The sequence below is a fragment of the Arachis hypogaea genome, chromosome 18 (assembly GCF_003086295.3).
Source record: "Arachis hypogaea cultivar Tifrunner chromosome 18, arahy.Tifrunner.gnm2.J5K5, whole genome shotgun sequence".
Lineage (NCBI taxonomy): Eukaryota > Viridiplantae > Streptophyta > Magnoliopsida > Fabales > Fabaceae > Arachis > Arachis hypogaea.
Genome location: NC_092053.1, coordinates 15,489,514 through 15,506,232, shown reverse-complemented (window position 1 = coordinate 15,506,232; position 16,719 = coordinate 15,489,514). Strand labels below are relative to the sequence as shown.

Below are 16,719 nucleotides of genomic sequence, written 5' to 3'. Positions count from 1 at the left end.
GAAAATAAAATAAAAATTATGCTTTGTGAATTTTTTTTTTTTTTTTGTTTTGTGTTTATTCTGTATAATATGTTATATGTGTTTTTTCACTCTCTATGTAAGTGTAAACCTAAGACAAGAGTCTACAGATAACAATGATACAGACAGATCTAGAGGTAATTGGTAACTACTTTGATGTGATGCCTTTTTTCTTTATAAAAGAGACTGATGAAGAGGCCAAAACCCATCTTTAGAAATTAAAGCCTTTACTATACATATATACTAAGTCCAAATCAAATTAAATGTCAAATGTTGGTTAAAATTTGGACCAACTTGTAAAAAATTATTTGAAACACAAGATGGATCAAGTATTTTTTAAACAAATAGAATTCTAGTAAGGTATGTTTTAAAACTAGCTACCACTCATAGAACGGATCTAAAAATATTATTATAGGACTAATAATATATAAAATATTAAAAAATTATGCAAAAAATTATATAATATAAGATGTATTATAAAAATATATCGATAGAGAATATATTTTAAAGTATAAAAAATATGTATGTATTTTTACTAACGAAATGATCCATTTTTCGTATTATAAAATTCATCGATAATAGAATCTGTCAAAATTTTTAATAATTTTTAATATAATTAAAAGATAATTAAAAAATGCAGCTTTCATTTGTTTTTGAATTATTTTTTACAATATTTATAATTTAAAAAATCTCTCAATTATAATAGTTAAAACAAAAAAAATTAATACTAAATGAATAAAAAAAAATAATCACAAAAATAAAAAAATCTACTTTATGAAATTTAAAAAATTTTATTTAATTAAAAAATATTAGTAATATATTTTTTTATTTTTTAAATATTATTATTTATTATTTGAATATTAAAAATTATTAATATTTTGAATAGATTGAATTTTTATTTATATTAAATTAAATATTAAATTATTTTTTTAATTAAATCATATTTAATAATTTATTTTTTTTTTAAAAAAAACGAGAGTGGAGTATGTCCGTCTCTGACCACTCGCTCGCATGTCTAACCCAAATACAAAGAGATAGGTCCTATCTCAAAAATAAACTCAAACATTGACTTAGACAATCTCGACACATATTTTCAAACCCCGAGAAAATTCTCTTTCTAACAAAGCTTATTTTGATTTCCATTAGTGTAACATTATTTTGCTTACAAGAAAAGAAAAATTATACATAGAATTAAGAATAGAATTTGTCTTTCTGTTCACTAAAGAAAAAATGTAATGTAATGAATGTAATTAGATTTAGTTCAATTAATAGAAATGTAAATATTAAATATTATTACAAATAATATAAATATATAAAAATATTAGAAATGATAATAACAAGAGTGAATTGAATATGTGAATTATGAAATATCTAGATATTTCTTTTTCTTTTTTAATCATTCATTTTTTTATCTAATTTTTTTTGTTTTTAATTTTCTTATTAGTTATTATAGTAAATCAATTTTCAATATCATTACACATTTAGATAGTATTTAGCCAATGAGTAATAGCTCAAATAGCATAGTCTCCCCATACTTAATTAAGAGGTTGCGGGTTCGAGTCTCCTATCTTTGGTAAAAAAAAAAGGTAATATTTAGAAAAAAGATAAAAACTGAGAGACTGAGAATGAGAAACAAAAACTAAAATAAATTTTAGTATTATGTTTGATATAAAGTGAAAAACAGAAAAAAATTTTTCTCAAAGATAAATATTATTTTATTAATATAAAATAAAAGTATTTTCATAAGGAAGTACAAAAGAATTGGGTATTTCCATTTATCACCAACTGTGACTGAAAGACTAAGAGCTTAAAGAAGAGTAAAGTAAGAGTAAAGAAAATTAGCAGCATTTATCAGGTATGGCTCACGAGTTCACGCACTAAATTGCTGGCTTCTTTCACTATCTTTGGTGCCGGGCTTATTACCTTCTCAAAAACACACCGATTCCTCGCTTTCCAAGTGCTCCAACACAGCGCCGCTATGAGGAGGGTCTTTTGTCTACCGTCGAATTGAGCCGCTACCCAGGATAAGACTCGTTGCCACCAATTGAAAGATGTCTCTTCTTCTCTCATCCATAGGTCAGAGGTTATTAAACTTAGGCTCCATATTATTGAAGACAGGGGCATTGGAACAAAGCATGAGAAATTGATTCAGCTTTCAATATGCATCTTGGACAAGTGGCAGAAGTGGATGCAAACCGGCTGTGAACTTGTTGCAACACCAGAAACTTTTCATGAAGACTTTTCCATAGAAAAATCTTAATTTTATGTGGTAATTTTAACTCCCAAATGCTATTCCAGACTCTGTTGTGTATGTTCTGGGGTCTCAATGAAGTAGGAGAATGAAAGAATCCATAAGCAATTTTGTATCCTGACCCAACTTCATATATACCAGATTTTGTCGAACACCAATTAACTTCATCCTCCTCCTCTGTTGGTTTGATTGAAAAAATTTTATTGCATATATCAACTGAAAAAATCGACTCAATCAGATTTCTATTCTAGCTTCTATCAGGATTTAGTAACGCACTAACGTAATACACTTGCAGATTTGGCGGGATTGTGAGTGCATTTTGAGGGACATTAAGGGGCACTGGTGGTGGGAGCCAGGGGTCATGGAAGATGCGACCATTAGTGCCAGAGCCTATTTTCCATAACAAGCCTTTCTCGATCACCTTGCGCCCTTCAAGAACACTTCTCCAACCCCACGACGGTACGCTTCCTATCTCTGCATGTAGGAAATCTATATATCTGAAATATTTAGCTTTGAGCATTCTTGATAGAGTAGAATTATGGTATTTCATTAGACGCCAACATTGCTTGCCCAATAAAGCCAAATTTTGCGCCCATAGGTCCTTGATCCCCAGCCCTCCATCTTTCTTCGGTCTCGTCATTGTATCCCATTTAATCCACCATTCTTCGTTCTGCGCCTTTTTGACCCCACCAAAATTACGAGAGCATGCTATGAATCTCAGTCAACAGCGTGTCCGGGAGCTTGAAACAAGAGAGTGTATAAATAGGAATCGCCTCCCCCACCGCTCTCAATAGCGTGTGTCTGCCACCTGATGACAATAGACTTCTTTTCCAACCCATAATCCTCTTCTGAACTTTATCCTTGATAGCTCCAAAAGGTTGCTTTCTTTGATTTTTGAACTATAGAGGGCAGTCCCAGGTATTTGTCTTGTGCTCCGATATGTTCAATATTTAGTGTCTGAGCAACTGCTAGTCTTGTGTTCTGAGGTGTGTTGTGACTGAAAAAGATAGTCGACTTATTCAAATTGACTTTTTGCCCACTGAAACCCTCATAGATCTCTAGCAATTCTAGAATACTTTGGCTTGTATTAGGTGCGCTCTTGCAAAAAAAGATTGAATCATCAGCAAACAAAAGGTGATTAACTGTTTGGCATCTCCGATTAACTTGAACTCCTTGAATTAATCTGTTTTGATCTGCCTTGTGTAGCAAGAAGGAAAGCCCTTCTGCACAAAAAAGAAAAAGATATGGAGATAGGTGGTCACCCTGTCGGATGCCCCTATTTGGCCTAAAATATCCAAAAGGTTGACCTTCCACAACGACAGAGTAAGAAACAGTCGTTACCAATTCCTTAGTCAAGTTAATCCATTTAGCATCAAAGGCCAGCTTATCTATAATATACCATAAAAATGCCATTCAACTCTATCATAAGCCTTGCTCATGTCTAGTTTAATAGCCATCTCATGCTCTGCCCCACTTCTCTTATTTTTCAAATAGTGTATACATTTGTGGGCAATTAGAATATTATCTGAAATGAGTCTACCTTTGAGAAACGCACTCTGATTTGGGCTTATAATTTTATTCATAATACCTTGTAATCGGTGCACCATAACTTTAGAAATAATTTTATACATAACTGAAGACAAACTGATCGGTCGTACCTGAGTCATGTCACTGGCATCTGACACCTTTGGAATCAAACAAATTTGAGTATGATTGAAGCTTTTTAGAATTCTGCCACTGTGAAAGAAACTTCTCACTGCCTTAAAAATTTCACTTCCAACTATATCCCAGAAAAAGTGAAAAAACTTAGCTGTAAACCTATCATCACCAGGAGCACTCTGAGCATGAACACTAAATGTAGCTCTTTTGACCTCGTCCATAGTTACTGGCCTTTGGAGCCTACGGTTCATGGAAGCTGTAACCTTAGGCTTCAAATCCTCTAAGTATGGATTCGGATCAGCCGAACAAGAAGAAGTAAAAATATCGCAAAAGTAGTCTTCAGTTACCTTTGCAATATCTTCCGGTTTCGATGAAATCTCATTGTCCCTCCCCACTAATCTCCAAATTCTGTTCTTTCGCATCCTTGATTGAAATTTTTGGTGAAAGAATCTAGTGTTCTGATCTCCTTCTTTTAGCCACTTGACTCTAAATTTTTCTCGCCAATAGCTCTCTTCTTTCAAATATGCCAGCTCCAACTTCTCCTCCAAACTGTTAACCTCCTCTCCCCATTGATTCCAGCCACCTGCAACTCCTCTACTTTAGCTTGAAGGTCCTCAATTTCTTTCCGAGAATTTGCTTTGTGAGTTTTCTGCCATTGAACTAGACTATGTCTACAAACTTTCAACTTTTGGGCCAAGGAGAACATAGTCGAGCCTACAACTTCCATTCTCCACACTTCACTGACAATTCTCTTGACATCCTCTTCTCCACACCAACGTTCCTGGTATTTAAACCGCCTTTTACTATGCCAGGATTGAGGTTCGGTTTCTATCAAAATTGGAGCATGATCCGAGCCTGACTCTGTGAGCCTGTGCACCACTGCATTCGGAAACTTCAACTTCCATTCCATCCCAACTAAATAGCGGTCAAGCCTCTCCTTCACCAAATCCTCTCCTTGTCTTCGATTTGTCCACGTGAAAGAGCGCCCCACTATTCCAATATCCACTAATTCATTACTGTCAATAAAATTAGTGAATGTTGCAATGGTGGTTGCTGATTTTTGGCCTCCACCTTCCTTTTCCGCTTGGCTTGTTATAGCATTAAAATCGCCTGCTATTGCCACTTTTTCTTCCAGGTGTTGGCTCATTGTTGTAAGCTCCTCAAACTGTAAGGATCAGATTTGTTCCAAACAACTCAAATGGACACCAATGAACACCCATACCTCACTGTTTTCAACTTCCTTAATTTCGGCTGCCACAAAGAATTCTCCACTGTTAATAATTTGAACACTAATGCTGTCTTCCCAAGCTAGCACAAGTCCTCCTGCCACTCCTGCTGGGTTAACAATATGCCAATTTTCGTAGCCGCATACCCGAAGTTTTGCTTCCACCTGTCGAGATTGATTCTTTGTTTCACTTATAAACACAATCTCGGAGGAGTGGGATTTACAGATCCCTTTTAAGGTGTGAATTGTCAGGGGTCTTCCCAAACCCCAACAATTCCAAACTATAGTTCTCATGGCGCCTTGGGTGCCATTTGTAGGCTAGCACCCTCTACTATCTGTTCAACTGCATTTTCATCCTCTATTCTTGCTTTCTTTGTAGATCCTTCAGCTATGCCGCTCATCAACCTTTTTTTTGGGTTCACTTTTAGTATCTGACTCTGCAGCACCTTGTCTTGCTAACATTTTCCACTTCCTACCTTTCTCTGTGGTGAAACACTGCCCAATAGCGAATTGCATAAGCTGCCCTTCTTCCTCCTTGGTATTGGACTGACCAGCTATGATAACCTCCATGCATTCTGTTCTAGAATTGGCTGGTTGAGGTGACTCAGGTGCTGCCCTGTTTTCAGTGTCTTGTGGTTTCAAACTTTGTTTTCCTTCTTGCATTGACATCCCTGCAAATTCTTCCAATAAGTAGTTTAAGACCAGTTTTTTCTTACGTTGAGTGGCCTTATTCTGGTTTTGGGTTGAGTTGTTGAATGTTCTTTCTCCTTCAGAGTAGATTCGTGTTCCCACTTGGCTTGCTTTAACCCATTCGCCAATGTCATCCTCTTTTACCATATCACTCTCTGTGTCCTTCAGCAGATCATGACAGTTTTTTACCTCGTGCCCCAATTTTGCGCAATAGGTACAGAACTTTCCAAGTCTCTCATAGCGCACTTCTACCTCCTTTTTATTAGGTCCTGCCACTATTAACTGATCTCTCACTTGCCTGGCAGCATCAATATTGATTTTGGTCTTCACAATCCTAGTTTCTCTGCCTCGCATCTGAAATTTACCTACCTCTAACACTGTGCCCAGTTTCTCTCCCAATTTACATCCAACTTCGAGGGTTTTAAACGATTCTGGCAAACCCCAAAATTGAACCCAAACTGAAAAATTGGAAATAATCTCTTCATCACAGTTCTGATCTTCCTTCCATCTCTTGACATGGAGCACATAATCCTTGAATAGCCATAGAGAACCACGTTCAACACGTAAGACATCCACTTCTTTATTAAAAAAAATTGGAAGGAATTATCCCCTTTGTCACTCACGCTAAATTCTTCCGGGCTTCCCCATATAGCCTTTAAAGCATTCTCCATGGTTCTAATTGAGAAGGTTTTGGAAGCAAAGAGTCTGCCATAGAGACTATTGGAGCAAGCGTTAATACCTTCTGATATGTCTGCCTCTTCTAGTAGAATCACATTCTTACCTCCTTTCCGGTTGTCTTCCTCAGTCTGGTCTTCATCCCTCGTTGTCTCAGCCATGCAGATTACGTAGACTTGTATTGAGATTTAATTGACGTTGACAATGTAGCCTTGACGGCAGCAGAAACTCCGTTAAGAAACCCTAACAGAGCACTAAGAAACCCTGTGAAAAACAGAAATTGAAATAAAAATAAAATCCTAACTTAATTTGTACAAGGGATAAAGTTGGAATTAATTAATTAAAATAAAATATTTTAAGTATAAAATGTTATTAAAGTTTCAATCGCCATTCTCAAAAATTTCAATCCTCTGTATCTATACTTTTTAGAAATACTAAAATATTAAAAATTTGAACACAAATATTGAAATTTTAGAATCAATCTCTAAACTAACAAATATATGATACTAAATTTTCATCTTCCAATCTCCCTCCCAGTAGTTCAAAACAAATACTAACTCACCGTATCAATGGCCGGATCAGATTTATTACAAATATAAATTAACTGTTACATTTATGTATGTAGTTATGTTTAAATGCCATAGTATCAAATCACAACTGTGTGGTGTCCTAAAGTAACACTCGGACAAGTTCATGAGCTCTCTCTTGAACTGTTGCACCATTTGCCTGCAACTTTTCGCACTGGTTCTCCATTATATGTTGCAAAAAATAATTAAAAAAAAAAGTAAAAACAACTCAAGCAGAATTCTCTGCTTCTGTTGCTTTAATGGGATATGCAGCTCATTTAAAATGCCACTAGGATTTTCAAGCACATCCTCACGCTGATGAACCGGTACAGGTGCTCTACTCTTTCTATTCTCTTTTTATTTTTTTTCTTCTATAATCCAAAATTTTAGTATCGATAAAATTTAGCTTTTGAAAATAGAAGTAGATCTCACACATTAATACCTATACATCTCGTTTTCCACCTACTTTCCACTTATTTTTTCTTTTCTTCTTTAACTCAAATTTCATGCCTTTTCTCTCCATTCAAATTTCTAACCATTTCTCTCAACCTTTTCTTTGTTTTACTGCTGCCACCCAAGTACGTATGACTCACTTGCACATGAACCAATTACAAAATTATGCTAAAAAACAAAAGCTACAGTTGCCAGTGTACACTTTTGAGTGGGAGGACCCTCCTCACACCCATGTGTTTTAAGTGCAAAATTTTATTTGATGGACAGACTTATGAATGTGACAATAAATGTTTTATCTTGAAAGAAGCTAAAGTTGCTTTATTATCATTGTTGCCAAGAAGATTTCAAGAGATTAGTCTTAATTACCTATAGCTATTTACTAAAATTTCTTATATAACAGTTTAATTCTTTTTTCTTAGTATTGCTTGCAATTATATGATTTCTAAAAAAATTTAGAATAATTTCATTTTATGCAAGAACTTTTTACAAGAATTGATTTAAAAGAAAATATTTAGCCTGTTTATTTATAATACAAAAAAAATATGGCGAGGATCATCTTCGGTCGTTTCTCTCTAGTCTAGAAGTTGAAGGGGAGGTATTCATTGGATAACAAGCCAAAACCAAGAAACAGGTAGAGAGAAACGTCAGAAAATCAATACCTCCCCTTCAACTTCTAGGCTAGAGAGAAACGTCGAAGAATGATCCTCGCCATATTTTTTTTTATTACAAAAAGACAGGCTAAATATTTTCTTTTAAACCAATTCTTATAAAATGTTCTTGTATAAAATGAAATTGTCCTAAATTTTTTTAGAAATCAAATAAATATAAGCAACACTAGAAAAAAAATTAAAATGTTATATAAAAAATTTCAGTAAATAACTATAAGTAATTAAAACTAATCTCTTGAAATCCTCCTGGCAACAATAATAATAAAGCAACTTTAGTTACTGCATATTTAGCCTCTTTCAAGGTAAAAAATTCATCCTCACATTCATAAGTTATAAAATTTTGCACTTGAAATGCATTAATATGAATAGAGTCCTTCCACTAAAAAATATACACCGGTAACTATATCTTTTGTTTTTTAACATAATTTTGTAATTGGTTCATGTGTAAGCGGTGAAAGTAGGGACGGTAAAAAAAATTGAGAGAAATGATTAGAAATTTAAACGAAGCGAAAAAATGTTTGAAATTTGAATTAAAGAAGGAAAGAAAAGTAGGAGGTTGGGGGAAGTGGGTGGGAACGCCGAAGGCATTTGGGGGAAGTGAGTGGGGAACGCCAAACGCATTGGGGGAAGTGGGTGGGAACGCCGAAGGCATTTGGGGGAAGTGAGTGGGAAACGCCGAACGCATTGGGAGAAGTAGGTGGGAAACGCAAGATGTGTGAGTATTAATGTGTGGGATCTGCTTCTATTTTCAAAAGCTAAATTTTATTGATGCTAGAGTTTTAGATTATAGAAGAAAAAAATAAAGAGAGAATAGAAAGAATAGAGCACCTGGACCGGTTCATCGGCGTGAGGATCTACTCGAGAATCCTGGCGACGTTTCCATAGGTATTAGGTAGAGTGGAATCAGTGCTACAACCAGAAGCATCGAAAGTATAGCTACGAAGAGTTCCTCCATTGCTGTGGGATTTTTTTTATTACTACACATGCCAGTAGCAGGCTTTAATTCGCCCGCATTTTGTTACGTTGATGAATAATTCGAGATCTTTTGGGCCTCATACTGTGAATTAGTGAATAAAGTGTTGGATACAGGATTAAACAATATCATGTTCGTTTTGATATTTAAACAAAATAAAAATAAAAAGACAAATAATAATTTATATGATGTGTTAATTATTTTTGTTCCTGTGTGAGAATGAACTCCGAGGTATAGCTCGTTCGGACGTTTGGAGTGAGGAGTGTGGAACACTGTCTTCTTGTGGGGAGGCGGCGTTGGATACCTGCAAAGGGACTCCAACGCTCAAGTAATTATGAGTGTGAGAAAGTTTAGAGTAGGAATTAGAATGAATTGCGTTGTGTACTTATTGGGGGCGGATGTATTTATAGAATTGTTGTGGTATGATTACTCTGATATTGTGGAGCTGTTACTTAGTGGGTCTAATTATGTGATAAATGCTCTTTAGTGAGCTTGTTTAGAGAGATTTGCGGAGAGATTCCTGTGCCATCTGGGTTTGCACGTAGTTATTTGATTGTATAGGATAAGTTCGTTAGGAGAGCAAAACACGTACTCTCCACGTACTCCTGCACGTGTGTATTTAGTTTTAACCAAATTGATTCCGATTTATAGTTTTAGTTTTACCTGAGCCGAATTATAGCCAACGGACGGATCATAGCCCCCAAGCTTGACCTGTGAAAATTTTCAATTAAACAGGTTGAGTTTCCGACCTATAAATCGGAATTGTGATTATGACAGCCTCAAGCTCAACTTGTTAGATTGAAAAGAGAGAAAAATGAAAAAATTGGTAGTAACAGATGAAATAGATAAACAAATAAATAAAGATGAATAAAACAGATTAGAAAGTGAGATAGTTATGGCTATTCAATGAGTGGTAGCCCCCAAACTTAGCCTGTTAGTCGATATTTATTCAAAAACAATTGAATGATAAGAGTTGTTCGATCAATATAATTATGCGGGGGATACTTTTCTGCTTGAGAACAATTTTTCATGGATGACATATAGTAATTTATTGACGCGAACTGAAAAGTTCGTTCGTATTCGTTGATCGAATCGATTGTATGATCCGAGAATGTAATGATCAATTGTCTTTGAGAATTTTTCTGACCCACAATAATTTATTGACAAATTTCTTACCCAAAGCAATTAATTATTAAATATTGAGTGAATAATAAAGATTTGTAACATAAATAAAATGGGTTGAAAGTAAACATGTATAAATTATTGTAAAATAGAAAAATAAAAGAGATGAGTCCATCACCCATGTATCAAAGTAACGATCATTGCTAATTGAGTTTGTTTTTTTTTTCATGGATATTTTTTGGATTGATTAATTGATTTTGAAGTTGAATGATTGCATCAAAGTATCACTTGTGTGTTTTACTTGAGCTTGAGTATCCGATCTTTATGGTCGGTTATTAGAGATAATTGAAACATAATAGATAGATTGGTATCTTGTGCGTTCGGAAATTGAAGTATAGTTCGGTTTTGATTTGATCGTGTATTGAATGACTTATAGATCAAGGAAAATTAATAGAAAGAAAAAAATTGAACCTAAAAAAGTAAAGATATTTTATTAATAAAAGAGAGCACATAACTGTGTTTCGACGTATGAACTTAGCTTAAATACACCTTTGAGAAAAAAATATTCCCTATACTTGTATTGCCACAAAATGTATGTATCTCGTCTGATGGGCTTTGGGTGTTTATCACCGCGGCTTTAGCTTCCGAGGTGAATTATTTTACTCTTCCGCTGTAAAATAGGATAAATAATTCGGTAGAAAAAATGGTAGTGGGGTTAAGTAAACTCGGCCCCATAGCTTATTCGGTTGACGCTTGAACTGACTTTTCTTGGAGTGAGGAGTGTGGAACGTTGTCTTCTTGTGGGGAGGCGGCGTTGGATACCTGCAAAGCGACTCCAACGCTAAAGTAAGTATGAGTGTGAGAAAGTTCAGAGTAGGAATCAGAATGACTTGCGTTGTGTACCTAAGATTGTGGGTGGATGTATTTATAGAATTGTTAGTGGTACGATTACTCTGATATTGTGGAGCTGTTACTTAGTGGGTCTAATTATGTGATAACTGCTCTTTAGTGAGCTTGTTTAGAGAGATTTGCGGAGAGATTCCTGTGCCATCTGGGTTGGCACGTAGTTATTTGATTGTATAGGATAAGTTCGTTAGGAGAACAAAACACGTACTCTCCACGTACTCATGCACGTGTGTATTTAGTTTTAACCAGATTGATTCCGATTTATAGTTTTAGTTTTACTTGAGCCGAATTATAGCCAACGGACGGATCAATTTTATATTTGTTTTTATTCTCCAAAATGATTTAATTTTTGTCTTTGATTAAATGTCAAAACGAAACAATATCATTTAGTTTTATATCTAGCATGGCATATGATGCACGGACACTGACACCGACACGGGACACGACGCGACATGGGACACGCCGACACGGAAATTTTAAATTTTTACATGACACGGGGACACGCATACATATAAAATATAAAGTATTTTTTAGACAAATCGTAATGATATTTTGATATTTTATTGATATTAAAATATAAATCAATTTTTTTAATTATTTTTAACCTCTTATTTTAATTATATCAAGTATTTAAAATATTTTTTATTATAATAAATAATAATATATATTATATCTAAATTTATTTTAAGAATATATTTTAAGAATAAGATTGGATACGCGGACACGTGATGGTATTTAGGTGTGTTCAGGCGTGTCCGGAGAATAATTTTTCCTTTTTTATTAAGGCACGGTTGGAACACGCGTGTCAGACAAGTGTCGGTGAATGTCGTGTCTGAAATGTGTCCAACAGGCGAACACGACAATTCAGCGAAGTATCCGTACTTCATAGAGCATGGCAAATCAAAACTATCTCAATATTTTGTCCATTGATTCAACACTAGAAAAAATAAAAAAATTAATAAAATGTTTAGAACTGGATCTTGAGAACCAATACTTTAAAATTCTAAAGAGAGAGAAAGAGTGTGCCACATGTTTCTCCGTTTGGCACGTCAGACATTTCTTCTCTCTTCATTGGTATTTCGTGTATTTTTAAATTATTAAAGATTATTTTATCGATAATAAAATTTGAATTATTTTTATCAGCGTTAGAATAATTTAGAAATGTTTTTTGTGGTTAACACATTTTAATAATATTAGCCAATATTTTACCAACATTTTATTTGTAGACTATTAAGATGAGAGTTTAAAGCAAGGTTCTAAAAACTGGACTGATTATCGAATTGCTCTGGTTATTAGTTTATTGGTTTATTGATTCAACTGATTCAATCAGAGTTCAATCGAAAAAACAGTTTTATAATAAAATAATAAATAAATTATAAATAAACACCCTAAAACATAAATATAGTCTATATAAACCTTAAAATATCTTCCAAATTTAAAGCATTACATGAAATATCATCAACCAAAATCTTAAAATCTTATTAAAATACAAAATCAAAAATTAAATAACTAACAAAAAATATGCTAATTTACAAAGAATAAATATGCTAATAATCACATATCCTAGAGAGATGCCCCACCAACATACATAAGAACTGATTTACAAAGAATTAATATGCTAATAATCATATTCTATTTGATCTACACAATCTCATTTATGCATGTATTTTGTAGTAAGAAGACAATAATAATCCTTCATATGTAAACAAGCAGCAAATCAAAAGAGTAAATAAAAAAGAAATATAAAAGAAACAAGTATATATACCTCAAAAATTTCTTTTAGTTCATCCACTGGTGGGAGAGTTTCATCTTGAATTGGCTTCACTTTAGTAGTTCTTGGAGCTTCATGATTTCCATCATTTCCTGCATCAAATGCATGATTTGATGATCCAATTGAAGTCAAACAAATTAACACAATGCAAGAATTATCATCAATTTAAAACGTTGCAATGTAACTAACAGATGCATGATGATTTCTAATGATCTTGATTCTTGAATAATGCAAAGAAAGGAAGAAAAATAAATTGCAATTTAAGTTTTATTTTAGATGATTGAGAAGCATTTTTCCGATAATGCATTTTTCAAATGATGCTTGTGTATCTTTAGATAGCTCTACTTCATAATCAATAGCAACATAGCATAGCTTCTGTTACCATGCAATGCAACCAACAAAATATCAGACAATATCACTGAGATTATTTCAATGAAGAAATAATTCCTCCCACCACACTGCAGAGGAAAATCATAAGGGGAAAGAACAATGAAAGTCACAAAAGAAATTAGCAGTCCTATTCCTGTTTCGTGCATTTAATTACTCATAAAAAAAACTCAACTCCACCTGAATCGTTAAAAGAAATGGTATTAGTAGTTTAGTACATTACATTACATTGCTCTTTCTTCTAAAATTCAATCAAAAACAAAAAGAAATGGTATTAGTAGTTTAGTACCTCTTTCAGCGTTCAAACAATGTACATTGATTCAAAACTCGTGTTATTCTGTTGCATTTGTTCTCTAAGGAATCCAGTGAGCTTTAGGGCTCCCAACCCCACAACGTCCACACCCACTCTTCACATCACTTTGCCATTTAAAACTGTAAAACAAACATTTCAGATGAACATGTTACTGTGATGAAGGTCACTATCGGGAAGGACTTGGAGAACTCCCCTGACTGCGACACACGAATACTCGAGGAGACAAACCCCTGAGTGCGACAGATGGCGACAAACAACGGTGACAACACGACGGCCGCCGAGCTCAAGGAAGAAGCGGTGCGCCTGCGACTGGTGACTGCGAACAGATCGAAGACTTGAAGAACTCCCCTGACTGCGACGGATGGCGCCAAACGCGGTTCTCCCCTGCGTCGATGGTGGCGGCTAGGATTTTTCCCTGGTTGAGGCTGGGCGTGTTCTGCTCGAATGAATAAGGAAACGGAGAAGCGCGTTTTGTTTCTCCCTTAAGCGCGAAACTGCACCGTTTTATTCAAACCAGCCGGTTTCGATTTTGGTTCGACCGATCGGTTCTTGGCCGGTTCAACAATTTACATCTGATTTTATAATTTTCAATTTTTAGACATCAGACTAAATTGTTTATGTTTTCGGTTCGCAGTTGAGCCGATCGGACCGTCTAATCCCATCGATTTTTAGAATATTGGTTAAAATTAAATTAAAATATTGATCAAACATTAAGTTGTATAGCATTATTTGTATATTGTTTTTCAATTTGAAACAATGTGATCAACATGAATTTTATTTATTTTATTTAAATAAATAAAACTTTTTTTAGTCCTGTAAACATGTCTGATTTGCACTAATATAATAAACAATTATGCTATGTATAAAATCAGCTATTAAAATCAGGGATTAGTATAAAATATATGTTAGAATATAAATATACATTAAAAATATATTAAATTATATATATATTTATACACAAATATATTAGTAATTGATTTTAATAACTAATTTTGATATACGAATAACATTTTTGTATAATAAATTATGTGTGCATATTCAATTTTGTCTATTATTGTAAAAAAATCTATACTGAGTATAAATTATATTGAACTGTGTAAATATATCCAAGAACGGAAATAGGTAGAATATAATAAATATAATAAATTTGATATATCAATTAACATACAATGCAGCGGTCTTTTGTATGGGTGTTTATGGTACGGATAATTTGATTCTACATCCAAAAGAATAAAATTAATCAAATGGTTATAATCGCTTTTTAAATCACGCGTCTTCCTTTTTTTCATTTTCTTCTCCTTTTCCTCTTTCTTTTTTTTTTCCGTTTTCTTTTCCTTTTCATTTTCCTTCTCCATTTTCTTCTTTTCATTTTTCTTCTTCTTTTTTATTTTTTCTTTTATTATCGTCGTCACCACCACCATCATTACCTTCTCCTCCTCCTCTTCCCTTTTGTCATTTGATTTCTTTTTTGCATTCGTTTTCCTCCTTCTATATCATTATCATCATCATAATTATCATTGTTATCATTATATCGTCATCGTCATCATCGTTATCGTCATTGTCATCTTCTTTATCGTTATCGTTATCGTTGAATTTTTGTCATATTAATGACGTTGTCTGATCCAAAATTAATTTGGATATATTTTTGTTCATAATTCAGTCTTGTTTATGTGCTTGTTTTTAAACTGAGTTTGTGTATCGCAATCATATTAAGTAATTTCAGTGTAAAAATTAAAAAAGTTAAGTGTATTTGTTAAGAAATTTCGGTGTATTTTTATTCTGATAAGTTTTGCATAATTCAATATTCAGCACAATGATGAGGGGTCCAACCCTTATTTCTTCAAAGTTAGCGAGAATATTATCTACAACCCGACCAAAAAGAACACAACTTATCCGATTATTCCTGCACGTTAACTTACTAATGAGATGTCGAACATTTTTGTACTTTTGTAATAAATTTTCGGTGTAAAAACTAAGATATTTATGTGTATTTGTTAAGAAATTTTGGTGTATTTTTATTCTGATAAGTTTTGCATAATTCAAAACTCTTCTTCTTCCTCCTCCTTCATCTTCTGCTGCTTCTTCTTCTTTTTCATCATCGTCTTTTTTTTTTATTATTCATCTTTTCTTTTTTATTTTACATTCTCAAGTTTCTTATTGTTTTACTCTCTTAATAAGAATAAAAATAAAATAATCAAACAAAGATGAAGAAGAAACACACAATCCTGCAAAATTATTAGAAAGAGGATAAACCTACATTCATTTAACTAAAATAAAGAAAGAAATAATAAGAAAAAAGAAGAAAATACAGCATTAAATAAGACATTTTTGTGCTTTTATAGCAAAATTTCGGTGTAAAAACTAAAAAATTTATGTGTATTTGTTAATAAATTTTGATGCATTTTTATTCTGATAAACTTTGCATAATTCAAAACTATTCCTCTTCCTCTTCCTCATCTTTTGCTTCTTCGTCTTCTTTTTCATTATCATCTTCTTTTTTTCTTATTTATCTTTTCCTTCTTATTTTACCTTCTCAAGTTTCTTCTTATTTTACTCTCTTAACAAGAATAAAAATAAAAAAATCAAACAAAAAAAAAGAAGAAATACATAATACTGCAAAATTACTAGGAAGATGATGAACCTACATTCATTCAACTAAAAGAAAGAAAGAAATAAGGAGAAAAAAATGCAGCATTAAAGAAGATATTTTTGTGCTTTTGTAGCAAAGTTTCGGTGTAAAACTAAGAAATTTATGTGTATTTATTAAGAAATTTCGGTGTATTCTTATTCTGATAAGTTTTGTATAATTCAAAACTTTTCCTCTTCATCCTCCTCATATTCTGCTGCTTCTTCTTCATCTTCTTCTTCTTATTTTATTTTCTCATAATTCTTCTTGTTTCACTCTTTTAAGAGGAATAAAGTAAAAAATAAAAAAAAAAACCAATGCTGCAAAACTACTAGAAAAAAAAAGAGAAAAAAATGCAGTAACAACAGCAGCAATAAAAGAACGACGATGGAGAGAAAACACGCGAAGATGAAAGA

At 33.2% G+C, this 16,719-nt stretch overlaps 1 long non-coding RNA gene across 1 annotated transcript; it reads right to left on the bottom strand.

The window, feature by feature from the left end:
* Positions 1-12,595: 12,595 nt before the first annotated feature.
* On the bottom strand, positions 12,596-14,155 carry LOC140181515 (uncharacterized). Its single transcript, XR_011876192.1, has 3 exons — positions 13,906-14,155; positions 13,654-13,796; positions 12,596-13,069 (listed from the first exon to the last, which is right to left on the bottom strand). It is a non-coding gene; the product is annotated as an uncharacterized lncRNA (long non-coding RNA).
* Positions 14,156-16,719: the final 2,564 nt, after the last annotated feature.